The 27,849-nt window shown below is 41.1% G+C and overlaps 2 long non-coding RNA genes across 2 annotated transcripts in view; one reads left to right on the top strand and one right to left on the bottom strand.

Annotated features, from left to right (window-relative positions):
* LOC115494005 (uncharacterized) lies at window positions 1-27,788 on the bottom strand. The gene is made up of 3 exons (XR_012054281.1): window positions 27,225-27,788; window positions 5,345-5,465; window positions 1-2,352 (listed from the first exon to the last, which is right to left on the bottom strand). It is a non-coding gene; the product is annotated as an uncharacterized lncRNA (long non-coding RNA).
* Window positions 1-27,849, top strand: part of LOC140682480 (uncharacterized) — a 155,627-nt gene that overhangs the window by 25,899 nt on the left and 101,879 nt on the right. The window lies entirely within an intron of this gene.

The raw sequence follows: 27,849 nt of genomic DNA on the forward strand, positions 1-27,849 counted from the left end.
ATAAGAGTCTGTTAGGTTACTTTTCTACCAAATATTGTCAGACACTCACCTTACACAAGGGAAGGCACTTCAGGATTCAGTACAGGGGGATAAATAATGCATTAAATAATGTATTTTCCCTTCTGAAGCCACTGCTCTGCCCATTAAACCACAAATCTTCCCAGCACGAGTCTCAGTCTGATCAGTTATTGACTTAGCACAGCCTGTGGGCACACAATGGACAAGGTGGAATCTTTGCCCAAATGCTGTTTTCAGGGTCTCCCATATCTCAGAGCTGCACATTTTTTGAGTGCAGCTGAGCAGCTGCATAACCAAATGCAAATGAGATGTTAATTAAACAGGAATAGGAGAACTTGTCTGTTTTCTTTCTTCAAGTTCCAAAGCAGGTGATCTGCTTTACCTCCGTGATGCCTTGGCACTTTCTTAATTCTTTGTACCCTGCCCTGTAATGAAATGACTGGAATTAAAAGCTCAGCACCTGTGAAAATATGGACCAATTATTTTTAAAATCCATCAGTGAGTGCCTATCAAGGAGCTTTCTGACAGCAGCCGTGTTGTTTAGAAAAGGGTTTATGTGGCACAATAATTATGTCAAGTTGTCCCAGCTCTGTGGAGACACAGCATACAGAAATGGCTTTGAATGTGCTTCAGAAATGCAGCCTGTCACGTTCTCCTTCCCAGCAGCACTTTCCAAGGGTGCTGCAATGGGAGGGAGATGACAGGGAAATGCTGGTGCTGGTGTCAGGGCACAACCCACACTGAGTTGATGCCAGTGGTGGTGTCATCCACAGTGCCAGGAGAAGCCATATGATTAATTATGAAGTAATGACAGGGCATTTCACTGTTTCGGAGGTGTTTGTTTGGGTGTAACAACATGGTGGTTTTTAAAAAAAGCTACTTTTCTCACTCTGTCAGGGCTTGCATGGAAATGAGACTTAGCAAGAAGATGTCACACCACTGTTTGCCTGCTGAGAGCTCATAAACAGCCCAGGAGCAGGGGCAGCACAACCGGATGGAGGGCAGCAAGCAGCAGAGACCTGTGCAGGGTCTGAAGGATCCTCTTCCACAGACACAGCGGGCAGCACCTGCAGAGCTGGTTTTCTTTTGGGTAGCAGGGCATCCCTCTATATTTTGTGGCAGGGGCTGTAAGACTTCCAGCTGTGCAGGTTGCCCTCCCAAGATTTCCATCCATTGCTGGCAGCGGGCAGGCACAGGCAGCTGCATCACAGCTCAGCAGAGGAGCAGCCAGCCCAGGCTGCTCCTGCAGCTCTCTTGCGAGCCCTAGTGCTGGCAGGAGCTGCCTGCAGACTGAAAACACAGCCCTGGTCTCACAGGCAGCCCTTGCTAGGAAAAACAGGGAAATGTTTAATTCCTGTGCCAAGCAGGTTTCTCTTTCCATCCTTCTCTTCTGCTTCTCTTCCCTGAGAAGCACAAGTGAACATCAGCATCCTCCACAACGCTTTTCATAGCAGAGAGACTTGTGTTGTGTTTGTCCCTAAGAGATAAGAGGGGGCCAAGACAAAAATAAAAAAGGGAAGGAAGTTCTGGTTGAAATAAAAATGAATAGTTCTTCCTCTGACATCCAAATTCCCAAGACACTTGCATTCTGGAGTTGTGGACCTTGTGGCAGAGCCATTTAGTCCTCCTTCCACCAAGAGCACTTGCTTCCATCCCATGGGCAATGGCTGTGTGGAGCAAGAACAGGCTCCCAGCTGCTGTCTGGAACGTGTCTGTAGCTCCCAGCTGGAAACCTGACTTTCTACTAGACCTCAGAGTGGAAGCAATGTGACACTATTGTGAGGTTTGTTTGTTCTGTGCAGTTTTTTCCTGCTTTTCACCACATGTTCACATTAGCCATTTGAAATTGGGATGCTGAATATTGATACACACACAGGTAGCCCTGGTGACTTTTTTATCAAGTAATGTTTTTATAGGTGCAATTTTACTTTACAGAAGTGTCAGGTTTAATGAAAAAAACAAACAACTGGTGGTTCATATCCAGGTTCATATCTACAGGTAGATGGTGAGAGGGAAAGCAGAACATGTGACATGTTTCTTAACTCAGCAGCTATCTGATGTACTGTGTCTGGATTAGAGCAGAATTACTTTTTGATCCAAGTTTCATAGTAAGTGGCTGGCAGACAATGTTAAGGAGCACATCTGTCTGATTCGTGCTCCTGGTGAAGGTGCCTCTGTCCTAAACACTTCAAATCAAAAGACAGTTTGTTTAGATCTTCAAATCCAGCAGCTGTCTCTCATTAAGTGAATTGCTGAGAGATGTCAGGATATTGCTTCTGGACTTTCTGAACAACTGACATTTAATTCAGACTTTTTCTCTCCCATCTGATGAAACTGGAATGAGAATGACAGATGAGGAACAGAAACCAGAATCAGACAAAGTTCTGAAATCATGTGTGTACATACAAACATGTCTTGCTACTTTTTATATTAATCTTTGGGAGTTGTTTTACATTTTCCACATTTTGCTTGACATGAAATGGATACATTTAGAAACAAAATTTTTACCTGATGGTGTAAGTTTTGGTCTTGTGTAGTATTGACTTTTATATTTATGTTTATCATAGGATCATGGAATAATTTAAGTTGGAAAAGACCTCCAAGACCATCAAATCCAACTTTTAACCCAGCACTGCTAAATCTGCCACTAAACCATGTCCTTAAGCACCACACTCAAAAATCTTTTAAATACCTCCATGGATACTGACTGAATCACTTCCTTGGGCAGGTTGTTCCAATTCTTGACAACTCCTAGGTAAAGAAATTTGTCCTAATATTCAACCTGAACCTCCCCTGGTGCAAACTTAGGCTATTTCCTCTTGTCCCGTCACTTGTCACTTCTTACCTAGGAAAAGAGATTGACCCTCACGTGCCTACAGCCTCCTGTCAGGCAGTTGTAGAGAGTTATAAGGTCCCCCATGAGCATCCTTTTCTCTAGGTTAAACACCCCCAGCTCCCTCAGGTACTCCTCAGACTTGTGCTCCAGACCCTTCCCCAGCTCCACTGTCCTTCTCTGGACATGTTCCAGCCCCTCAATGCCTTTCCTGCAGTGAGGGGCCCAAACAATCCCTGCCCTGGCCCTGCTGGCCACACTATTGCACACAGGTGCCACTGACCTTCTTGGCTACCTGGGCATGCACTGACTCGTGTTCAGCTGCTCTTGACCAATGCCCTCAGGTCATTTTCTTCTGGGCAGCTTTCCAGCCTCCTGCCCCCAGCCTGGACCACTGCATGGGGATTGTTGCAACCCAAGGACAGGACCTGGCACTTGGTCTTGTTGAACCTCATACAACTGATCCAGCCCATTGATCCAGCCTGTCCAGATCCCTCTGCAGAGTCTTCCCACCCTCCAGCAGATCAGCACTCCCGCTCAACTTGGTGTCATCTGCAAAGTGACTGAGAGTGCCCTTGATCCTCTCATTCAGATCATTGATAAAGACATTAAATAGAATTATCTGCAGTATTGAGCCCTGGGGAACACCTGACTGGCCACCAGCTGGATTTAACTCCACTCACCACCACTCTCTGGGCCTGACCACCCAGTAAGCAGTGCAGCAGTCCAAGCCATGGGAATCCAGTTTCACCAGGAGAATACTGTGGAAAACCATGTCAAAGACCTCACTAAAACCAGAGTAGACAACATTCACAGCCTTTCCCTTATCTACTTGGAGGGTCACTTTGTCACAGAGAAACTTCAGTTAGCTATTATCACGATAAGACAAAACGTCTCAAACATTTATATGTATTTCTACTGTAATAAGTGAGACAAACATTCAAAAAAAAAAAAAAGTACTCTGAATATGATAAAGCAAACCTCTAAGTCTTTAAAGATACAAAAATTTTCCATCTAGATATTACTGGGTCTGAAAAGACAGATTTTCACAAGGAACTTTCAGAACTGATAAATCTGAAAGTTTAGAATTTCCACCTAGTTCTGAGCCAGCTTCTTTTTTCATTGACAGTGTCTGGCCTAGCTGTAGAAATGGAGCAACAAATCTGTTCTTCCTGGATTTCTAATTGCCACAGTCTTCTGTGTCTGGCAAGGGTACTGGATTTATCTTCAGGAGTGAAATGTGAGTAGTTTGGAGACAAAACAGAGTTGAACAAAGACCTCATTTTGTCTTTTAATACAGGCAGCAAGAGGTTTCCCACTAATTTAAAAAGAAAAAAAAGCTGGATCTATATAAAGCTCTGGATTTCATCTAGGCTTACACACAAGTGTCCAGGCAGACAGCTCATCATTCCAGGAAAAACCACTCAGTTTACTCTAAAATGAATGTGAAAAGACAACCAAAGAAACAAAAATATCAACTTCACCATCTGTCAAGATTATCCATTTTGTTGCCATGACCATACTGTGCCTTACCCAGTCATAATCCAGCTCCTGGTTCAAATCACTCATCAGAGATGCTCAAAATAATTTATAGACATTCATTTTATCTCTCAAAACCTGTATGTGGAGAGCATAAAATGACAGATAGAGAAAATGAAGACAGAGAAATGCTAAGTTCTCAAAGGCATTTGCCTTCTCATCCCTTAAATCCATGGAGGGGATGCTTGGTCTTGGATCCCAGATGTGCTTTCCAGATGATCACCTTCTCCTTACAGGGGGACACTCTCCTCAGCTCATGTGAATTGTGTTCAGCCCATAGTATCCCAGCCAAAAATCTCCTCAGGTTCTCAATACTATCTCCTATAGTCAGAAATACAAGGGCAATTCAATCAGTCCAGGAGATTCTGGGTGAGGCAGCCCTTTGTCCTGCCTGGTCCCCACAGGGATGACAGACCATGCAACAGCCTGGGGGGCTGATCCAGGCCTCTGTCAGCCCTTGGAGAACCAGCTGCAGGTTTATTTTAATAGAAGAAAAATAAATACAATGAAAATTTCCCTCCTTCTGAGAAAAATTTTATCTTTGTCTGGGTAAAATGTTTCCGTGCAATGATACATAACATGACTGAAAACACCCAACAGCCAGTGATATTTAAAGTCAACCACAACCTTTAACACATAAATAATAATACAAATAATACTTAAGATCTAATGAGGTATTTTTGCTTTCCTGGTAATTTCATAAAATCAACTCAGAAGTCTTCATAACTACCAAAAAAGTGTTTTAGAGATAAGAAAATTCATGAATTATATATGTTTAAAAGCCCAGTTTAAGGACAAAAAGCGACTTTTAGCTTTTTCTTGAGAATATTGAATACTTGAGTTGTCATAGCAAAATATGCAGTTATACCATAAGTAAAAAGCCTGTATATACAAATGCAAACATTCACTTACATGTCTACAGAGAAGAGGGAGGATGAACATAACAACACTTACCAATTTGTAAATGTCCTACAGAGATGTGTAGGGCAGTGCTACCTGGCTGGCAGCTGATTTGAAGGTGAGAGGCACAAACCCTTGTTCTTTATTCCTTGCTTCAAACCAAACCTAGAAACTGCTGAAAAATAGCCACAAAATGGATATTAGCAGGTAGCATGAAGGTCTGCTTATAAAACCAGCCTATAGTTGAAAATAATTGTTGGCTCTGTTCCCCTGCTGGGATTCATCTTCTACTAAGTTTAAGTCTGTCAGAGTCAGTTTGATATGTCAAATCACAGTTTATTGTAAAAATCCCAGAGTTTCTTTCAAAATATGAAGCCTTGTCTCAACTACTACTGTTATCGTCCATTATTTTGGCTATCCATTGGCATGAGGTTTTATGTGTTCATAATAAGCTGTTTAATGAATTTCCAAGATGCTTTGCTATGCAGCATTAGGCCTGGATAAATTTTTAACTTTTTCATATTTCACCCAGCAGTTTTGGGTGGGTTCTTAGACTGCTAACCCAGAACTCTTTTTTCCCCCTCAAATGTGAGCTGTTCTGGAGTTCTGCATTTTTCCTGCTTTCCCTCTGAGCCAGGTTTTCTCTCAGATGGCTGCTAAAAAACAGGGAGGCCTTTAGGTGGTCTTTATGACTAATATTTTAGTAGAATGGTACAGTTTCTTATTAGATGATCAAATAGAGATTATGTCAGGATACAGAAAACATGCAATTAACTAATAAGCAGTGACTGAAAATATAACCTTGCATTTTAAAAATTTGTTTTCATTTCAATCAGCTGCTTATAGCTGGAACAAGAGCAAAAGACTTTATAACACATGTTTTTAAATCTTTATCTTGTTCATAAATTATGGTATTTTACAGTACTCCTCGATAAGTACATTGAACCAAGCTAGTCTTCTGAAGCCATATTTTTAAATTAATCAGAAATAATGTCCTGTGATCCAGTTTGAGATGTGAGAACTACCATGTTAATTCACCGACTGAAACAGCAAAATAATGCTTATTCTACAAGTAGATAGTCACAGCTTCATGTGAAGGCTGCAAATCAATTTAATAACCCTCCCTGGCACAGGTACTCCTCAGTGGAGCATCTAGCAGCTGCCTAAACTGGATCTGTGACCAGCTGAGCAGTCTTATAAGTGGGCAAAGTAACACAGAAAATACTAAAGTGCTACAAGGATAGAAGTGTAAAATGAAACAGATGGGATACAGTCATTCCACCTCAGTGGAAGATTCAAGACAAAAACAAAGCAATAAACTAAACAAAATTGCTCTTTGGAGTTCTAAATTAATCTTATTCTTCTAGATTGCTGAACATAAAGACCATACTCCTATAATATACCTACTTTAAAAAAACCAAACGCAAACCAAAGGTAAGATTTCAAGAGCTGTCAATTTTCATTTGTATGGTTAAGATTAATGGATATGTCATTTGCTTATACAACACCCCATATTTGTAGTTTAACATTCCAAATATTCTTTTAGGATATTTACAAGGAAAAATAAAGTACAATTAATATTTGTGATTTTGATGGGTGGACACCATGTGCTCACCAAAGTTGCTCTGTCACTCCCCTCCTCAACTGGACAGGGGAGAGAAAAGAGAACAAAAGGCTCATCAGTTCCATCATGGAAAAACAGGCTTGATTTGCGGGAATTAGTTAAATTTATTTACAATCAAATTTGACCAGGATAATGAGAAATAAAACCAAATTTCAAAACACCTTGCCCCCCACTTATATTTGTACAGATGACTCAACACATGAAATTTTGGCATGGGTTTCCTGTTATTTTTTAGAGATACACACACACACACCTTTTCCTGCTCTGAAAAATAAATTGTACGCTAAGATATTGCTCTGCTGTGTCATTTCACTTTCATATTATTCAAATCCACAATGAGGCTGCTGATTGAATGCAGAACTGTATAAGCCCCAGAGAAATTTAGGTATCCTTAGGATACCTAGGGGCCAGCAAACAAAGATTTAGATATAGCCTCAACAATGCATGCAGAATGTCTCCAGGCATTCCCAAGGGTAGGAGGCAGTCCCCAACCCTTTCTGAGGCAGCCACATGGAAACAGAGCACTCTTTAGAGCTATAAAAATACTGATCATATATCATAGCAGGGTGTCCCCGTGGCAGCAATAATTGGCATTGACTCTATGATTCCAGAAGGCTGATCTATCACTTTATTTTATTTTATTATACTATACTATACTATACTATACTATACTATACTATACTATACTATACTATACTATACTATACTATACTATATTATACTATATTATACTATACTATACTACATTATTGATAAAAACTCATCACTCTTGCAGGCAGACAAATACAGACAGACCAGACTGGTCAATGAAATCTGAACACCATCACCAGTGGCCAATTAAGAAATCATCCTTTGGTAAACAGATCTCCATAACACACTCCACATATGCACAACAACTGGTGCAGGAAGTGAGATCAGAATTGTTTCTCATTCTTTTCTCTGATCCTCACAGCCTTCTCCAGGACAATGCCTGGGAAAGTTGTACCTGCTGCTCTCTGTGGAGAGAGCTGCAGCAACAACCATAGGGTCATTAAGGTTGGAAAAGGCCTCTGAGATGGTCAAGTCTGACATTTTACCAAACACCTCCATACCAGCTAGACCATGGCCCATGTGCCACGTCAAATCAAAGGGACAAAGGAACAATCACTTCCCTGATCCTGCTGGCCACATTATCCCAGATACACAGAGCAGGGTGCCACTGACCTGCCACTGCCATGGGCACATGCTGGCTTGTCTTCAGCTGCTGTCAACCAGCATCCAGGTCCTTTTCTGCTGGGCAGCTTTCAGCCACTCTGCCCCCAGCCCGGAGCACTGCAGGGGTTGTTGTGACCCGAGGGTAGGACCTGGTACTTAGCCTTGTTGAATATCACACAAGTGACTTCAAATCATCGATCCAGCCTATCAAGATTCCGCTGCAGAACCTTTCTACCCTCCAGCAGATAAATACTCTCACCCAACCTGGCGTCATCTGCCAACTGACTGAGGGTACTCTCGACCCTCTCACCCAGATCATCAGGCAACATATTAAACAGAACTTAACTCTCTTCTGAGCCCTGGGAATGCCACTGTTTGCCATCTGCCAGCTGGATGTAACTCCATTCACCATCCTTCTCTGGGCTGGGCCATCCAGCAAGTTTTTAACCCAGCCAAGAGTGCAGCGGTCCAAGCCATGGGCTGCCAGCTTCTCCAGGAGAATGCCATGGGAAACAGTATAAAAGGATTTACTGGAGTACAGGTAGATTACAGACACAGCTTTTCCCTCATCTACGTGATGGGTCACCTGATCATAGAAGGACATGAAGAAGGACCTTCATTTTTTAAACTCATGTTTTTTGGGTCTGATTCCCTGGTTATCCTGTATGACAGCACTCAAGATCTGTTTCATAAGCCTCCTGGGCACCAAGCTCAGGCTGGCAGGACTGTAGCTCCCCTGATCCTCCTTCCAACTGTTCTCATAGATAGATGTCACATTTGTGACCTCCAGCCAATTGGAACTTCCCCAGTGAGCCAGGACTGCTGATAAATGATGGATAGTGGCTTGGTCAGCTCTTCTACCGGATCCCCCAGTACCCTTGGGTGGATCCCAGCCAGTCCCATGGACTTGTGAGTGTCTAAATGGCTCAGCAGGTCACTAACTACTTCCTCCTGGATTACAGGGGGTCTAGCCTTCTCCTCATCCCTGTCTACCAGCTCAGGGGTCTGCTTGTCCTGAGCATATCTGTCTTGCTGTTGAAGACTTAAGCAAAGAAGGTATTAAATACTTCAGCCTTTTCCTCCTCCTCACTGGCAATAAAGTATAGAGATATTCCTTAGCCCTCCTTTTGTTGATGATATATTTATAAAACGCTTTATTATCTTTCACAGCACTGCTTAGACTGGGTTCTAGCTGAGCTTTCACCTTTCTAATTTTCTCTCTACATGACCTAGCATATTTGAATTCTTTCTGAGTTGCCTACCTCTTCTTATGAAGGTCATAAACTCTCAGAAGATCTCTTCCACACGCTCCAGGAGCCTCCTAGACTGCCTTCTCTCTGCTGTGTTGAGTTTCCAGCAGACGTCTGACAAGCTAAATTTTCTCACAAGAACAGGAACCAGAGATCATGAAATGTCAGCCTGCCACTTATAGAATACCTTGATTGCACCTTCACTGGGATTAAATCTTCTGGGGAATAAACTTAGCCACTGATAGCCCACATTTCCTTGCAGGGCTGGGTTGTGGCAGCAAGCTCAAGAAACCACTGAATGAGAGCCCTGCAAGTGACTGCTGTATGAGCTGGAGGTATCAATTGTACATGACAGCATGGATTTCACTCTGAAACACATCTATTTTTTTGAGCAATGACTACTTCAGTTCAAATCTGCAAACCGTCAGCTTTCCTGGAGGAGTCCCTTTCTTGGATGTTCTTTATCTTATCATTTTCCATGACATGTGTTGTACTGTAACAGTACAAATGTTATCTTGAGAACAGTGTTCTGTGGGTGCCATCCTGCAAACTGAATTTTCCTCATCCTCAGTTCTACTGTCACTTAGCAACCAAGAGGATTATCAGTGAAATTCTAAATAATATCTTGTCAAAGACGTCAAAACGCAAAATACATAATTAAATTGCTGAGGAAAATACCACCTTCCCTTTTGTTTTTTGTTTGATTTGTTTGTTTGCTTTTTTGTTTGCCTTTTGCATAGAAGATACGCAAAAAATTGCTAGTCATAGTGAATTTATACTGCAGTCTAAGGATCTGGAAGATATCTCCAGGAAGTGATGCATTTTAATACTCTTTAAGTCAAAAATAGTCCAAAGAGACATGGAGGTGGATCTACTGGAGATGCTGAAGAGTCTATGTCTTAGTGTAATATCAACAGTAATATCCTTCTGATGTTGTGATTCAATCAAATATTTTCTTCACAGGGGTCAGGGACACTTCACCTACTCTAAAAGTTATTTAGAGGACACTGAAAGATTAGAAAGATTATGATACCCTCTAAAATTCTATGCAAGAATTTTAGAGGGTATAATAGCACACAAGGAATTTGGATAAGGACTTGGAAGAATTGTGTCCCACTGTCTTAACCCATCATTACTGCATTGTGATTTGACTTCCTGAATCACCCAGACCACAGATTATCACTCAGCAATTCTGTTTAATGCCCACAACTGACTTCAAAAATATCTTTTCAGAGAGGCAAAGTGTCACAGAGGATGCATTTCATAGGAGATGGCTATTTAATCAGGTTGTAAAGAAAGGTTTTCAGTGCTTGATTACCCATTAAAATGTTGCTTTATTTCCAATTAGAATTTGCCCAACTTTAAAAAAGACTGAATTCTGTCCTTTTCTGTTAAGCAATCTTTATAGAGGTCATCTTTTCCGCATGGAAGCATTTATATTCTGTGATCAATTTATCTTCTCAATGTGATTTTTATTAAGCTTTTCTATCAATCTTCTTTAGTCTTTCTCCCTAGTGTTATCTCCAACCTCTCCCTACACTGTTCTCGAACCTTTGTTTCTTGGAAACTAAATAAAAATCCCCCAGACTTTGCAGTGGGTGGAAACCATTGTCCTTAATATGAAAACCTTAGCACTGAGATCAGTATCCTAGCACTGAGTTCCTGAGGCAGAGGAAAATACTTTAGACCCTTTCCTGATTATCATTTCCTTTCCACAGTTGGGAATGGGGCTTGGTCTCTTCAGTGATTTATTATAAAAAGAGTCAGTGTTCATCTGGTTACCCTCAGGGAACTCTGAGCAGCATTTTTGAACACACAGTTCTTTATTATGAAAGTGCAACTCAGTCACTCTGATGAGCCTTATTGTGCATGTATTAAATAACATCTTGCATGAGTTCAGCTTGCATATGTTCTAGATCACACTGTATGACTAATGGCTGCTTTGAGAAACTTACCTGGTTTTGGGTCATTCTACAACTTTACTCTTTACCATTTTATCATTTATCCTGGCTTATAACTAATGACTATAAATATAGAATGGACTTCAGTAGGTCATCTAAACTATCCTGCTGAACACAGGCATTTCTACAGAAAAGCCCCAAGGAAGTGAGGGTCAGTAGCTGCTCTGCCTTCTGACTGAAGGCACTGCAGCTTCCCAGCTAGCAGCACTCAAGGGCAGGGGAAGCTGTGGCCAGAACTTCCATCTGTCCATCTTGAATTCTTGGCACAGGTTGTCAGGTACGTGCTTGCACTTGGAGGTGGCTTCAGTGCCTGTCTCCAGCAAGGTCTCAGCTCATGCTTTTGCAAATGGAGACCTTCGGTGACCTAATGGCAGCGCAGCTGTCCCCTGGGTCTCTGTTGGGATGGAAGACACAAGTTAATACAGACAAGTATCTCCCTTAAGATACAGCTCCTGCATCTCAGATACCAGCAGCTCAAGCAGACAAAGCTTTCCATAAGAGGAGGTAGTTAATGTCACAGTTGTTGACGTCACAGCAGAGAGTTGTGCAGGGGCACTGCAGCCTTAGGCCACACAACCAAAGTTGATCATAATTTTTCCTACAGAAATTCATGTGAAGGGTAATTGGTTCTGATTTAGTTGTTTCTTATTAAATAGGGAAAAAATGAACAGGCAAAATCATCTTGGAGCATCTCTGTAGTTCAGGAAAATATTAATTAAAGAAAAAGCAAAATAATGCTTTTATCTCCATTTTCAACTGCATTAATAGCAGTTAAGCTGCCTTCAGAGGCCCTGAGGCCTCTGAGAAGAAAATATTGCTGTCTCCTTTCTTCAGGCTGGCATTGGAAAGGCACAGGGATAAGATAACCTGGGGGTATCACACAATTGTCATTAAGCATAAGCTGTGAAAAGACCCTCAGGTGTCTCACCTTCATTTCTCTGCACTGCTCAGGTCTGACATTCATTTCTATGCACTGCTGAATAGATAATTCCTTCATATATTCAGAAAGTACACAGAGATGCTGCCACCAGAAAGTTATTTATTTCATCTCCTATTTGTAACCACATACATGATAAAATTAATCTGTATAAAAGAACTCATGGGACAATGTCTACTTATGTGTACAATGATATAGTAGCAACAGGTTTCCAACCTTTTACCTGATTTTTTGCCACTAAAGTCTTGGCTGTCACTTATTCTCTACCTTCTTTCTTGTTTCCTGTTGCCTGACTCTGAGGTTCTTATACCACTAATCAGGAAAGAAGAGCATGCTGGCAAATTTCCAGGATCTCTGGCTAAAGTGTTGGTGGAGTACCCTGAGCTAATATACATCATGTGTCAACCTGGCTTCTTTTGAGATGCAGTTGGTATAAAAGAGATGTGCAGCATAAAACAATATTTGAAGTCTACCAACTGCACACCTCTTTGTTTTCAACTGATTTCTCTTTTGGGTTTTTGTGCCTTCAGAAGCCTGGGAACTATTCTGAACTCTCTTCCTTCTGCTTTGGAGTTTATTTAATTTGGTGGATTAGTCCTGGCTGGACACCAGGTTCCCACCAAAGCAGCTCAGTTCTCTCCTCAGATGGATGAGACAGAGAAAAATAAGGGAAAAGTCTTGTGGGTGCAGATAAGGGCAGGAAGAGACAACTGACCAGTTGCTGTCATTGGCAAAACAGACCTGACTTGGGGTAATCAGTCTTAATTTTTACCAACCAAAGCAGGATAAGGAGAAATAGAACCAAATCTTATAATACTTTCTCCCCAGCCCTTCCTTCTTCCTTAGGCTCAATTTCACTGTGATTTTCTCTACCTCCTTCCTGCCAGCAGCACCCAGGAGCAGGGAGTGGGGATTGAGGTCAGTTCATCACAGGTTGACTTTGCTGCTCCTTCCTTCCCTGGAGGACTCCTCACAGTCCTTCCCTGCTGCCGTGTGGGGTCTCTCCCATGGGACACTCCTGCAGTTCTTCACTAAGTGCTCCAATGTGGATCCTTTCCATGGGGTGCAGTCCTTCAGGAACAGGCTGCTCTAGGGAGGGTCCCCCACAGGATCACTGGTCTTGCCAGCAAATCTGCTCCAGGTCTCCACAGGGCCCCAGAAGAAGGATCAGTAGTGAAGAACACCACAGCAATACAAGCTAGCAAAAGAGCTACTTTAACCCATTGCCCATTTATGTCTTTCTCCTATTTACAGAGTCTGATGGGCTTATGTCCTCTGTGTGAAGTTTTATTTCCTCATCCTCTTAGTAAATTTTGGGACCTCCTCAGATCTTCATAGGTCTACAAATCCTGGAAGAACGTGATTAACCATCAGTTACTAAAAGCTTATCACACAAAAACCAACTCAAATAATGTGTGCGCCGTCCTACTGATTGCTTAAATTAACTCCTACACTGAAATGAGAATACAAAATTCTGTGGCTGTGGTTCTTTCCACAGCATGACAAATACACAGTGAACAGCAGCACAGGGGCAGATATCAATAATATTACAGATAAAGGGACACAGAAAATGGTGAGGGGTTCATGTGCAGGAGTGATCCTTATTCCTGTTTATATGGCAGCTGCATTTTGCCCAAGATGGCCCATCCTGCCTCCAACCAGGATTTCCAAAGCATGGTGGGAGGTAAAAATTTCCCTCCTGGGAAGAAAATTTGGCATTTTTTTCTTCCCTTTCAATCTGTGTTCCTATAGTGCTTGTGATGTTGAAAGCCAGGGTGGGAATTTTAACATTCTCTCTATATGTATTTAGGAACTGTGAAATAAATTAAAATTGGCACTTCTGTGCCATTGGCTGAGGCTCACAAATTGCCTGAATGGTGCCCTCACTTTCAGCAGCATCAGTGAAAGGAGGAAATATGACAGCTCATAAACTGTTTCCATCCCTTTTTTGTAGTGGGTGAACAACAAAGAAAGAGCAACTGATGTTCTCACATTAAACATTTTGTTCAATATTTAGACATCAAGGCCTAAATTTTTAACATGGTGCAGAAATCTCAGCTGTGAGCCTCCTGTGAAAAGTAATAGGAGGCATGGAGCTAAATCCCACCACACCACCTTTAATATTTATCCCTAAAGGATCCGTCTGCTGCTAAAGAGATTTGAGCACACTGCACTTGCTTAGGCTTTTGGAGGCATTTCAATATCACCTAGCTGATTATGCAGTTTGCAAAGAGCATATTAACTTTATGCCTTGCAGTACATATGGAGGGGAGGGGGAAGCAAAATAGTTGTGCCATGCTGCAGGCAACAAAAGACAGACGTTTGGAAGAATTTAAAAGAAAATCAGAGTTAATCAATCCAGCCTAAATAATTTAATATACTAATCTGACAGGGCTAGATAAAAGATCAAGGAACTAACAGAGCCCATTTATTTACCATCCCATATTTTTAGATCTTGGCCACAAAACATGTTTCTATTTATGCTATCTTTAATTTAAACTCCTCTTCGTGCCTATGCAACCTCTGTCCTCAGGTTTTCATCAATTCTCTGAAGAGGCAATGGCACACACTTGTTCCATGCTAAAATGTTTGAATCAGCTGCAAAATGGTCCCTGATTGGGTCCAATGGTCTGGATTGGGACCAGCTGAGACCCTGAATGGTCTCTTATCTGGGGAAAGTTGTGCCTGTTTTGCATTTCTCAGAGCACTTTCCCCTCTGCACTTCCTGAACAGTGAAATTCTCTTGGGGGAGGAAAACCTACAGCCACTGCTGTCCCCCTGCTGGGATAGAGAGAAAGAAGGCTGGAACTGGGGTTCGAGGGAGGTCAGGTGAGGCTGTTTGCTGCTGTCCCACCATGCAGACCGTGCACGGTTCTCCCACTTCTTCCTTTGTCCTACAGATATGTGCTGTGAGAAGCGTTTCTACCACAGATTTCCCATCCTGTGCTTTCCTTCCCCAAACTGCTGGGTGAACCTTCATGGCCGTGGGATGCTTCCCTGGGCACAGCTCAGGTGTAGGCTCACAGTATGGGCTATTTACAAGTCATTGAAGCATATGGAAAAGTTGGAGGGGGCATTTGTTTATTTTATTTGTTATTAGTTATTTATTATTTCACTAGATCTTTGACCAAATTAGCTTTTAAATTTTCAGTTTCCTTATTCCCTTAAGGGCTGAATTTTTCATTGCCTCCCTAACAATATTCCACATCTCCAACCAGCACCCCTAAGCAAAGGTATTGCAACTAGAGGCTTTCCTAATTTTTGCTGCCAGCTCTGACTGATGTTCTACTTTTGGTCAACAGACCTTCATCAGATGTCAGGGCTGCTTCTCCCTTGTGTTTGATGGCCTACCTGTATGACACAGAGTATCTAACCAGAATATTTCTGGGTATGGATACTTCATCATTATGCCTATAATATTTTAAGACATATGACATAATGAATATATGATTCCTTTGTGACCCTCAAAATGAACAATTTTTAAAGTTTTTCAGGAATAAATATACAAGTTAGTTGTCTTGTGGAGATGACCAATCCAAAATGCCAAGAAAGTACAACAATTGTCAGATACTGGGTGATTCTTCCATACAAGGGAGTCTGTTGGGCTTGTCCCTCAGTACAGGGTGGTTACGTGAGGATAAGTTGGGAAGGGGAATGCTGATCCCACATGGAGATTCCAGAAGACTTTCTTTCTTCCTCCTGACTTATCTCCGTAGGTTGGCTATGCCTGCAAGCCAGGTCAGCCTCTTCATCTTGAGGTGGATCCAAGAGACCTCCAAGACATACCACTAATCTTTCAGTCTGACTTTGCTATGTATCTGATAAAAATCTGATAAAATATTATTATCATTATCTTTAGTGGCAATCCTTGCCACAGGGAATAAAAAGGAATATGAGCTGTAGTCTGCTGCTATGATAGAGACCTGATATGGGAGCTGTCAAATAATTAATAAAAAGCAGTGAGAATCAGATTTAACCTCTTCAGCTGCTATTTTTAAATCCCTGCTCATAACTGTGTAACATGCTTTATTTCATTTTGCATATGGTGTTCCTTATATGCTCCCTTTAGCAACTGGCAGTAGGAATAGGATATGGTCCTGTATATCCAACTGTGTTAGAGCTTTGCTGAACATTTGTAGGTACATTTCTGATTTGTGAGAGCACCACTTTCCTTTGGGGAAACACAATGAACATCACCACTGCAAAACTCTACAGGAGCCTGCATGAAGGCAGCAAAGGGTGGGCTGCTGTGGAGGATGGGTTGGCTGAAGCTGGAATACTTTTATGGAGGATATTGCCAAACTTTCTTTGTTCTACAGTCACCTCCCCACAATGACAAAAGGCTGAGGAGCAATAATAGAGTGAAAGAAAAAAACAACAATGCAAAACTGCCTCTGAAAAGAAAATGCATGTGAAAAACTGGAGAGTAAAATCCCCCATTAAGTTCACTTCTGAATTATTTAGCTGAATTTTAATTATTGTGGTTGAATTGAGTCTTTTGGCTCAGCCATATGCACTGAAAGTTGTTTACTGAACACCCTCAGAAGTGCTCTGAAGAAGTGGTCATGATACATTGCAAATCCTCCTTTGCTCCGGTCTCTCCTGTCTTGTTCTGCACACAAAATAAGTTGCTGCATTCTTTCTGGCATATGGCATTTCACAGGGGTGGGTGGAAAATAAGTCAAAATTAAAAGTAATTTTAAAAGATCTTATATAGTGGTATGTAGCTATATACCACTATAATGTAAAACCCTATGTTTTACATTAATTAGTACTTGCTACTTCTAGATAAAATCAACCACATAATCAATCTGTTGATAATAATATTGTGATTTCCTCTGAAGTCAAAAAGATGTGACCTGAGGAAGTTGTCTGAAAGAAAATCACCAGAAACTGAAAGCACAGCAGAAATTTGGTAGATGGTTACTCTCAGGCCACCTTTAGATTTGTAAGGTGGTGTTCTCTGCAAAGGAGATGTGATAGTTGTGTCAGACAGGCCATCAAACACAAGGGAGAAGCAGCCCTGACATCTGATGAAGGTCTGTTGACCAAAAGTAGAACATCAGTCGGAGCTGGCAGCAAAAATTAGGAAAGCCTCTAGTTGCAATATCTTTGCTTAGGGGTGCTGGTTGGAGATGTGGAATATTGTTAGGGAGGCAATGAAAAATTCAGCCCTTAAGGGAATAAGGAAATTGCAAATTTAAAAGCTAATTTGGTCAAAGCTCTAGTGAAATAGTGTTTCTTGGGTTCTGTAACTATCTAATAAAATTTAATGTGCATTTTAAACTAAATTCATTTTATTTGTTTTACTTGAGTTTTTAACAATAAATCATCATAACTTTCATCTAAAACAATGAAAGTTGTATTCTTGCAATCACCTGCTAGAATTGCCATCCAATTTTAATTTCTTATTTTGTTAAAGGTGTTTACATTGACTGCAACAACTGGTAATTGCCACCAAGTGTAAATACTTGGGGCACTTGTCTGCCTCGATGTCACTGGAGAAAATCACAAAAATATTTAGCTGGAAAGCCCTCAATACTAAAACAGAAGCAAGTGGACACAGCCTGTGCCTGGCAATCACTATCATAGGAGCAAACACAGAATGATCAAAGCTGTGATGGATGTAATGACAGAAGATGAGATGTTGCTCTGATGAGGGGTTAAACTTTGACCATCTCATGTGAAACAATTTTTATCTCTATATATATGGCAAAAGAGTAAGTTCTTTGCTAACTCCAGTACTTATCCACCTCCAGTTGATTGCAATGAATGTCTGGCAGATTCATTTCTCATGAAAAGGCAAAAATTTTTCTTGAAATGTTTTATTTCCCACTGTTTCTCAGCTTGTACAAAATTTTTAGGTCAGTAGTTATACTGGCATTGGTTTTTATTGCATTTGAGGCATTATTAGCCAAGTTGAGGTAGTGAATTAAAGGGCTTGCTACTAAAATTTAATACCCTGAATTTCACTTTGCATAAAACATGAATTTACATGAAGTTTTCAAGGTGTGCATTTCTGGATAAAACTATCATTCCTTCTCAAGAAAATACACGAGTGTACTAACTGAGTGTGGTGTGTGAGGAGAGTTTCTGTGATGCTGCATAAGGCATTGCCTTCATAAAATAATGAGGGGAAAACTGACCCTGTAGCAAAGTCAATCAGTTATCTTGATTAGATGGCAAGAAGTATAATTGTTGTTGGAGTGTAACATCCTCACTGATTGCTGACTGTGTAAATGTGAGGGGTTGAAAACACTCTGACAGCACAGTGGTCCTTAAATCTTCTGGAATTTTAAAGAAAATATATGGATGTGATTGGCAAACAATGGTATTGAAGCAAATTATTCCGTTGTCATGATGCACCTTATAGAAGGTAACCAAAACATTGTTAAAAGACAGATTTGTAAATCCCACCCTGTGCAGGCTGAGGGAGTGACCCACACTCATTGATTTGTTAGGATTGGACCTCAGATCTTTTTTCTCTGCGTGGGTCAAAACTGACATTGTGCAAGGTCCAAGGGAGCTGTCCAAGGCACAGAGTTGTAGAATGCACATTAGAGGCTGGTCCTGTGAGTAAGGCAACAAACACCTCAGGTCTCTTGTGACTTTGAACAAATCCTCTGTGATGTCTCTCAAATGAGGCTTTTCATACTTTAGCACTCCTGAAGGAATACAGTTATACCAGTCTTCTGTTTTCAGTAGCACAGATGCGTGGCCCCAGAAGGATGAAAGTTAAAGGTGATTAAATTTAATCTGGGGGTTCATATCCTGTTGTTAATGAAGAACTGCCCTCCTTGGTTTTGCAGGCTGAAGTCCCAAGTTTTCCTTTAACACATCTGTACAGATTATTTTCCTTTGTTGAGGGTTTGACAGATGTCACAAACTAAACATCCTCCCATCCCCGGGCATGACTTGATTAACTTTAGTCTGAGGTTATTTTTAAACCTCATTTTACACCACTTGTCAGTGCTGACAATTCATTATGATAATGAAGGTTAATAGAGAGGAACTTTTTTTCCATCAGCCATGAGAGATGATCTTTAATTTTCTGTATAGAACCCTTATAAAAATTTGCATTTTCCTTGAATGGCAGACATCATATTAATAACAATTATGGAAAGGGCGTTTCTGAAGAGAAGTACATTAATATCAGCATCAATATTAGCCAGAAGATTAAACAAAAAATTTAGTCAGTGAAAAGCAAAGCAGGAAGATAATGAATGGTTATGCCTTGAAAAATAAAAATGTAGTAGAACTTTATCAGTACCTTTTATAGAGGCCATTAAATTATTAGAGACAGTAGAATGAATTTGGAAGATCTTGTGTATGAACACTAATGCCCAGCTCTCTGCAAAGGATGGAGCCAGACCTTCCACCTTGCAGTTGTCCTTGCACAGAAGAGCTGATCTCCTATCCAGGATTCTAGTTCAGATTTGCATTTACATTTCCAGGAACTTCATATAGCACCTACTGCCCCCAAAATCCAAGATGGCACCTGTGGGGGATTTATCTCACTTAGATCTGGGAGTTTGTAACAAAGACCCTTATATGAGACCGTGGGGTGCCTTTGTATTCAGCAGAGATCCTTTGGGTGGGGTTAAAGGAGTGTGGGATGGGATTGTCTGGCTGCAGGGCAGGTGCCCACATTTGATCAGCTGGTCACAGCCCAGACTCCACTGACTCAGCACTGGCTACAAGAGCACTTAAGCTGGTCAAGACAATGCTTCACTGTGCTCTCCCCTCCCTTAGCTTTCTGTGCCCACTTACCCCATGACTCTGGGGTTTGGTGTTTTGGCAGAGCAAACCTGCATCATGACACACAAGGGCTGACATAAAGTCCAGAAGTCCTCTAGTAGAATTAATTTTAACTGATTACTTGTGAGATTAAAAGGTCTTGGAGTCAATTACTACCAATGCTGGCATTTGTATTAAATTTACCAATGTTAAACATTAATCACAATTGCTTTGTATCTTGTTGGGGCATATTCAAGAGACAGAAAGGTTCCAGCTGGTTTTAATGAGATAGGGGAGAAGCCTAAGATAGGCATTAAATGTGGGATTCTTTACTATGTTCTGATGGGAGAATCAAGGTTTATATCTGCCATGGTAAGCCTTCTGTTGAAATAAAATTGGGTCTTCTTCAGGGACAGTCAATTACTGATGCATCTCTCCAAAAAATATCTGTTGTACCAGTCCTGTGAAACTCAGATCCTTGGTGGGCTAGTTCAGATCTTATTAGAAACATTCTTAAACCTAAAATGAACAAATGGGAATTTGTGTGTTCTAAAGATGCCTAAAGAAGTATATCCAAATTTATGCAGAAACCCCTCTCACTGTAAAGAGGAAACCTATAGACTTTGTGCAGAGCTGGATGAGCTCCCTGTGAATGTCTGCTGAGGGCTGGTCCTGAGCAGATGACAATGTCTGATGCACTGCTAAAAAAACATTTTTTTTGCTTATGTTTCCTGTGCAACAACATAAGAATAAAATGTAACTGGTCAAGACCTTGAGAAGTTACTGTTTAGTAGTTTGGAAGCACGTCCTGATGTAAAATGGACATTAAGATATCCTTATCTTTTTAATACCAGACCAGTGGTTCTTTCTTCCAGTAAACCAGTGTCTCAAGGCAGTGATTTCAATGTTAATTGCATTTTTCCTAATTAAAAGAGGTGTCTGTATTATGGGTCTATTACACAGATCATTTCCTGTTCTAAGAGTGGTAGATGTATAATTGTGCTGGTGTTCTTCAAGCATCTAACCACAGGTTTTGGATATTTTTTCCCCTCTCACAAAACAGGGCAAAGATTTCTGCAGACTCCTATTCCTGTGAATAAATATTTTCTCTGCTATCTGAAAATCTAAATCTCTCACAACCATACCTAAATCTCTCACAGCCTAAATTTTCTTAAGCATAAAGCCAATTAAAAGCATAGAAGAATATCTCCCAAAACTAATTAGGCCTTCTTAGCTGAGCTTCTAAACCTTCCAGGTTGGAGCAGATCTGCCAGGTCTGGGCAGCTGTTAATGTGCAGCCTTGTGGCCCAGGTGATGCAGACACAGCTCGAAAGCAGCAGCCTGGAATCTGCACTCACTTTCTCATGGTGGGTTGCCACTGAGGTGTCCTGGCATGATGCAGCAGTGAGTGAAGCTCTCTGCAGATCCCTGTCCCAGATGCACCAAGGCCAGCCAGCAGCTTGAGGGACTGCTGAGCTGCTCAGGTCCTCAGGTGTGCCACACTTCTGAGATCTACAGATCACCTGTCAACCACCAAAAGGTACAGGAGCCTTCTAGAGCTTCTCAGCATCAGAAAAGGAGCCATTGTGCTATTTTGTTGAACACTGTCTCTCAGAGCCATGTGCAGGTGCATGGTCCAGCTGCCTCATCAGGTATTATCAAAAAGGATATATATTTTTCTCACTTCCCTTGAGCTGAGACATGTCTAAATGACAAAGAAATACATTAATTTAGGTGAATAACAGAAAAACTTGGAAAGCATCAGACAACTGATAGGTCTGAAAATCCAAAGAATAGTGCTCAGAAGATGAAAGGAAAACGACCCTGGAAATGGTTGTCCCTTAAACTGTGAATAAAGTGACAGGGGTGTTGTTGAATGAAGAAAATACTGTGTGCAGAAAAGCATGGGACATGTTTTGAAAATCTGATTTTTGACAGAATTACACTGCAAAGGTTTGTCCATGCAGATCTCCTTAAAGCCAAAGCAGCTTTTGATTTAAAAAGAGATATTGAGAATTGTGCGTGAATGGATTCCTACCCAAAACACAAATTCAAAATGTCTTTGCAGGCAAGTGGGCTAAAAACCACTGACATTGCAGCATTTTTGAAGTCATGGCTAATGGTTATAGTTAGAATCAATCTTTTTTAACATCCATGTTAGTGGTTTAAGAAGGGTGAGTAGGCTGATTGTTAATGGGGTTCTTAGACCTTTTAATTAAAGGGAAATGTGAACACCAGTAACAACAATAAAAGCACAAAAGCTTCTAGCAAATAAAATATTAGGTTTAGTTTAGAGGAAAATAAACAAAATGATCCAGTGAAAACGATATTTATGTTTAGGCGGTAGGTAGAGGAATATTAAAAATTAATGGTTCTGGTTAAAATGTAGAAACAGAAATATATCTGTGGGCATGTTATAGATAGAGGTGACAGGATTTGGATCAGAAGGATGGCCCAGATGCTTTTTTCCTTTCTGTCCTGCTTTCTAGGACTCTGCAACTTTTCAACAAGCTACTACTGTAAACTTTGGCCACCATAAACAAACTGGGCAAAGCAAAGTAATTTAGCTGAGCAGTGTCAGTATCTGTATTCTGAGCATCACTGTATGCAGGACAAAGCAGTCAACACAATGAAAATTCAAAGAAAGAAAATTGAGACATTTAGGAAAATGGGGGATTTATATCTTATGTATAGATAGATAAGATATAGATAGATAGATGTAAGAAGAAAGTATTAGATGCCAAATTCACAAAGCTAAATAAGGTGCTGTAAGCAGGGCTGGGCAGAGTTCCAGAGCAGAGGGAAAGTGGCACAGCTGTGGCATTTCTGACATGACAGTTCTCTGCTGTGCAGATCTTCCAAACAGGGTGAGCAGCAGAGAGGGTGGGAGGGGGGCCCTGCACCTTTCCTTAACAGCAGCTGATGCCAAGAAGGCCAACACCATCCTGGCTGATATCAATAAAGAGTGACCAGCAGGACTGTACTCAGCACTGGTGAGGCCACACCTGGAATTCTGTGTCTGAGAGTTTGGGGTCTTTAATGAAAATAAAGATATTGAGGTTCTGGAGCATGTCCAGAGAAAGGCAATGGAGCTGGGGAAAGGTCTGGAGCAGAAGTCAGAGGAGGAGCTGAGGGTGGTTCAGCCTGGAGAAAAAGGAGCACGGGGGAGATGTTATCACTCTACAACTCTACACTCTCTATCTCTCTACACTCTCTACAACTCTCTGAAATGAGGTTGTAGCCAGGTCAGGGTTGGTCTCTCAGACAAAATAATGCACTAAATTCACAGAGTGTGAATAAGCAGGGCGGTCTCAACAATTTGGGGATCAGAAATTGCTGTAGAACTGAATGTGTTGCTCATTACTGAAAATTAATAGGTGAGATACTAATTGACATCACTTCCTTCTCTCATAATTTATGTTGTGTTTTCTGGGTGTTAAATATTATTGTGGGTCCAATGAGTGGAAAACTGTGATTTCACATTGTGTTCATTCATTCTGCCACATTCTGTATGAGGACATAAGAAAAATGATTGCAGAAAATTAGGAACTCAAGGTGTTGGTTTGTTTTCAATACTCTGAGCACAAGATTGGTTAAGCTGTTCCTTAAATTGAACACAAGGAAAATGATACCTTATGGGCTAGAATGTCTGCAGGTGGTAATTAATGTAGCATCAGTCAATGCAACAGAGTTACACACATTTTCACCAATCAGTGATTTACAGAAATTTGCATCGGCTTGGAACAGGGTCCTGATTTCCATTTCACACCTTCCCCACATCTCAAAGCAATATATATTTTTGCTCTTCATGTTTGGACTGTTTTCTAATGAGATACGTGGCAGGGAGTGCATGAGTTTACAAGTGTCAGTGATTTAAATAAATCAGTAGTTACTGTAGCAAATTATTGATGCTAACACTTACCTGGCTCCATCATGAGGTAGTGCTGCCTCCAGCTGTGTTGCTACGTGGTCAGAGGAGATAAAAAAGAGTTTGGGGCTCACATGAGTGGAGAGCATTAGTGAATTGCCGGACTATTTTGCACACTGGATAGCATTCATCAGCCACAGAAAGGCACTCACAGTTATGTCAGACATTGCAGGAACAAATAGAGCATTTTTTGGCCTGAGAGAATGCAAACATTATGCAGTTTGGTCAAGTGAGCAGAATAAGGGTGTCCAATTCAAAGAATGGGATATGCTTGTTTGCTGTGTGACCTTGAATATATTGATTTGCCTCTTAGTTTTTCAGTTATCTCATCTGTAGAATTACAGCTGTGTTGCTGATCTCCACTGAAAAATATTTTGGGATACTTTGCTAGAAAAAAAACCCCAGTGATTCCTACTTCATTATCTCTAGCAGAGGCCAGTGAGAGCACTTTAAATTTTAGTGCCAAGCTCATAGTAGATTAATCCCTCCATTACAGTGATTCACCCTCTTGAACTGAGGTTCTGGCTCACAACACTTACCACTTTTGACAAGATATGTTCTATTGCTTCCTGAAAAATTAATGGGGATGTAGCTGTTCTGCACTGTACCAACATAATGAATTAATTGCTTGCTGACGAACTTTCCCACTCCAGCTACCAGATGTCCTCTTCTAGGATTTGTGGTCTCCCCCTCTAAACAGTTTTCAAGTAATTCACCAAATTTACACAAAGAATTTTCTTTGTTTCTCTGAATGATCCCAGAACCATTAACACAGAACATTTGTAATTGTTCTGGATTTGGGCAGTCACATACGCCAAAAACTGAGATACAGCACAGTCCAACAGGAAGACCTACAGTGATACTCTTCTCTGAAAATAGGAAGGTACCAATGGGAATCTTTGAAAACATCCCCTTAGGTGACCTCCCTATGTTTCAGAATAGCAGGATTTTACATAAAATCTAATGTTTGGTCTTACTTTAGAAGTAGTTGTGAAGTACTGCAAAGAACTCACTGGTTTAATGAATTAATTGTTTTTTGGGGAGGGCGCAAGTGGCATAATCTCTCAAATCCATTTCTTTTATGGCTGGCATTTATTTCCCTAAGCACTGTCAAACAACTAACTTGGCCAACTTGTACATGCCAGCATCACCCAAAGTGGCATCTGAAGGGGGTTTGTGGTGGATTTATGGGGGAGTGCTCCTTCATCTACTTCTGTTAATGATGACTCCAAAGGTTTTTGCATGCCCAAGGAAAGAGAAACTTGGGGCATCTTCTTGAAAACGCATGGGAAGAGTTTATGGTGGTATAAACTGCCAGAGTTTGGAAATGTCAGCCGCTTTTTAAAGATGTGAATATCTGCCTGCTGATTATGGAATTCAGCCTTTGCCATCCAAAAGAGATAATTTTTAACTGGAGAGGAAAAAAGAGGCAGAAATAATCTCAAAGGAACATATTTAAAGTGTCTGAGCCGATGCTGTTTTCAGTGCCTTAGTGAGGGACCAGGTTTAGTTGCAATGCAGCACCTACAGAGCCCTGCAGCCCCCCAGGCTTTTACAGCACTGTTTCACAGGGATGGCAGACAGACCTCCAGGCCTCTCAGGTTTATGTCACACATTCTGTGGATATTTTCTTTGACAGTGGAGCAAGCTGGAGGCAGCCTTGGCTGCAGCTCATCTAGAGATTATTACATTATCTGCTCTGGGCCACCCTGTATTGGATAATAACATTTGGCTACTCATAAATAAACATCACATGGAATCATTAGTCAGAAATTAAAGATGTTAATAAACTGGTTCTGTGAAAGGGAACTTGCCACGGCTATAAAATATTCAGGTAAATTGTTATGATTTACCACCATAAAGTTACACTCTATGTTCATGATGCCACAGGGCATCCTTAAATTGCCTGTGAGTTTTGTCATTCCTATGGGCTTGAGCAATCCTTACATCATCAAATGAATGATTATTTGGGGTTTTTTTGAGTATTTTCTGTTATTCCCTATTTTGTAAAAAAAGACTGTCTGTGTGGAGAAGTGTTACTTTTTATTGTCATAATCATAAATAAAAAAGTATTTACCTGATAATAAACAAGGGCTTGCATAATCTTCATCATTCATCATCTCAAGCAGTTCCACAAACATATAATCCTCAAAATTAGTTTTCTTCAGCCTCATTTTAGAAATAAAACTGTACTACCTCGAAGAATAGATCTCTTCTTGGAAATTCTTGGATAAAAATGGACTTACAAAAGTAAAAATCATCTGTAACATGAGATGACTGCAGAGTGCAAGTGACACTGAGAACCTCAGAACTGAGGTCAAAAGTCCAAGTTTCTTATAGACCCTTGTAGGTACCGGAAGAAATTATCAGTTTTTCCTGGAGCCTTCTCTGCTCCAGACTGAACAACTCCTCTCATAGGAGAGGTGCCCCAGCCCTGTGATGGGTGTCCTCTGGACTTGCTCCCACATGTCCCTGTCCCTCCTGTCCTGGGAACCCCAGACCTGGATGCAGCCCTCGAGGTGGGGCGTCACCAGGGCAGGGTGGAGGGGCAGAATCACCTCACACAACCAGCTGTCCATGTTTATTTTGGTGCAATCCAGGACACATTTGGCTTTCTGGGCTCCAAGTGCACATTGCTGAATCAAAATAAGCTTTTTGTCCACAAAGTGGATTTCTTTCCTGTGCTTATCTTGACCCATTCTCCATCCAGCCTGTACTTGTGCTTAAATGTATGTTTACATAATGCCTGAGCATACATTAGATATTGATATATATTTTAGGTATGTATATATGTCTATTCTGCCCAATTCATTAAAGGAAAAGCTGTTTCATGCTGGCTTCACCTGCCCTGGCTGATGCTGTTACCACACAGATATTTGACATTGAGCTGCTGCACCACACAGAGACTAGAACCAACAGAAAACCTCCTCCTGTGTAGAAATTGCATGAAATAAAACAGGCTTCTTTCACTGAGATCTATCTCCCGTCTAGGTGAATTTAGGTCAGGATATATTGGTGAATGAAAGCTTTTATTTTTGCTCTGAATGGGCGTGTTTCTGCTGTTCTCTCACAAGAGGGCAGCAAAGGAAAATGGTTGCTAAAATCCAAGACAAAAACATTCAAGGACGTTTAAGCGCTTAAGTTTCCCACTGTGTTTAACAAGATTCTGAAAATACCATTGTGTGGGAACTAGGAGAGCTTGTGGAAGCCACCTGGTGAGAGAAAGAGATTTTTTTTTTTTTCCCCAAAAGCTCTTCAAGCTTCTCAATCTATTGATAGCTTAATGAAGTTATTTGCTATTACCTTCGAATATGCTCCCCGATCATCATGTGATAACAGCACGGCAGCTGAGCGAGGTCTCCCGGGCTTCAGCATCCTCATCTCTGGTGTTAATCGCTCTATTATCTCAGAATTTAAGTGCTTTATCTCAAATCCTTCCTTCCATTTCTAAACACTGCCTGCGGAAGCCCTGACACAAATGGAAAGAGCTACACTTGAAGAATGACCTGATGGCAACAAAACGATCTCACTCTGGGATATTTTATCCCAAAATCCAGCCTAAGTAATAAAGGGATTCTAATTGGGTATGTGGGGGTGGGTGGAGTGGAGGTTTGGGGGTGATGTTTGGCAGCTTTACCCAGAGCTATTCGAGCAGGAGCCAGGGTGTTAGAGCTGGCTGGAGTTGCTGGGGGAGTGTCTGTGAGCCACAGCGGCTGTGCTGAATGCAAATAGAGGTTTAATCAAAGTGGATCTGTGCAGAAAGCTGCATTTTCATTCATGTGGTCTGTAGTCCTTGCGGGCAACCAGAGCACCAGCATGTTAATTACCTACAAAATATACAGGAGAATTTTGCCCATTTTAAATGTTACAGCTTCTGAATAGATGACAAAGAGAAAGTAGAGAGGAAAAAATAACACAACAAAAATTA

Source organism: Taeniopygia guttata, chromosome 2 (assembly GCF_048771995.1).
Source record: "Taeniopygia guttata chromosome 2, bTaeGut7.mat, whole genome shotgun sequence".
Lineage (NCBI taxonomy): Eukaryota > Metazoa > Chordata > Aves > Passeriformes > Estrildidae > Taeniopygia > Taeniopygia guttata.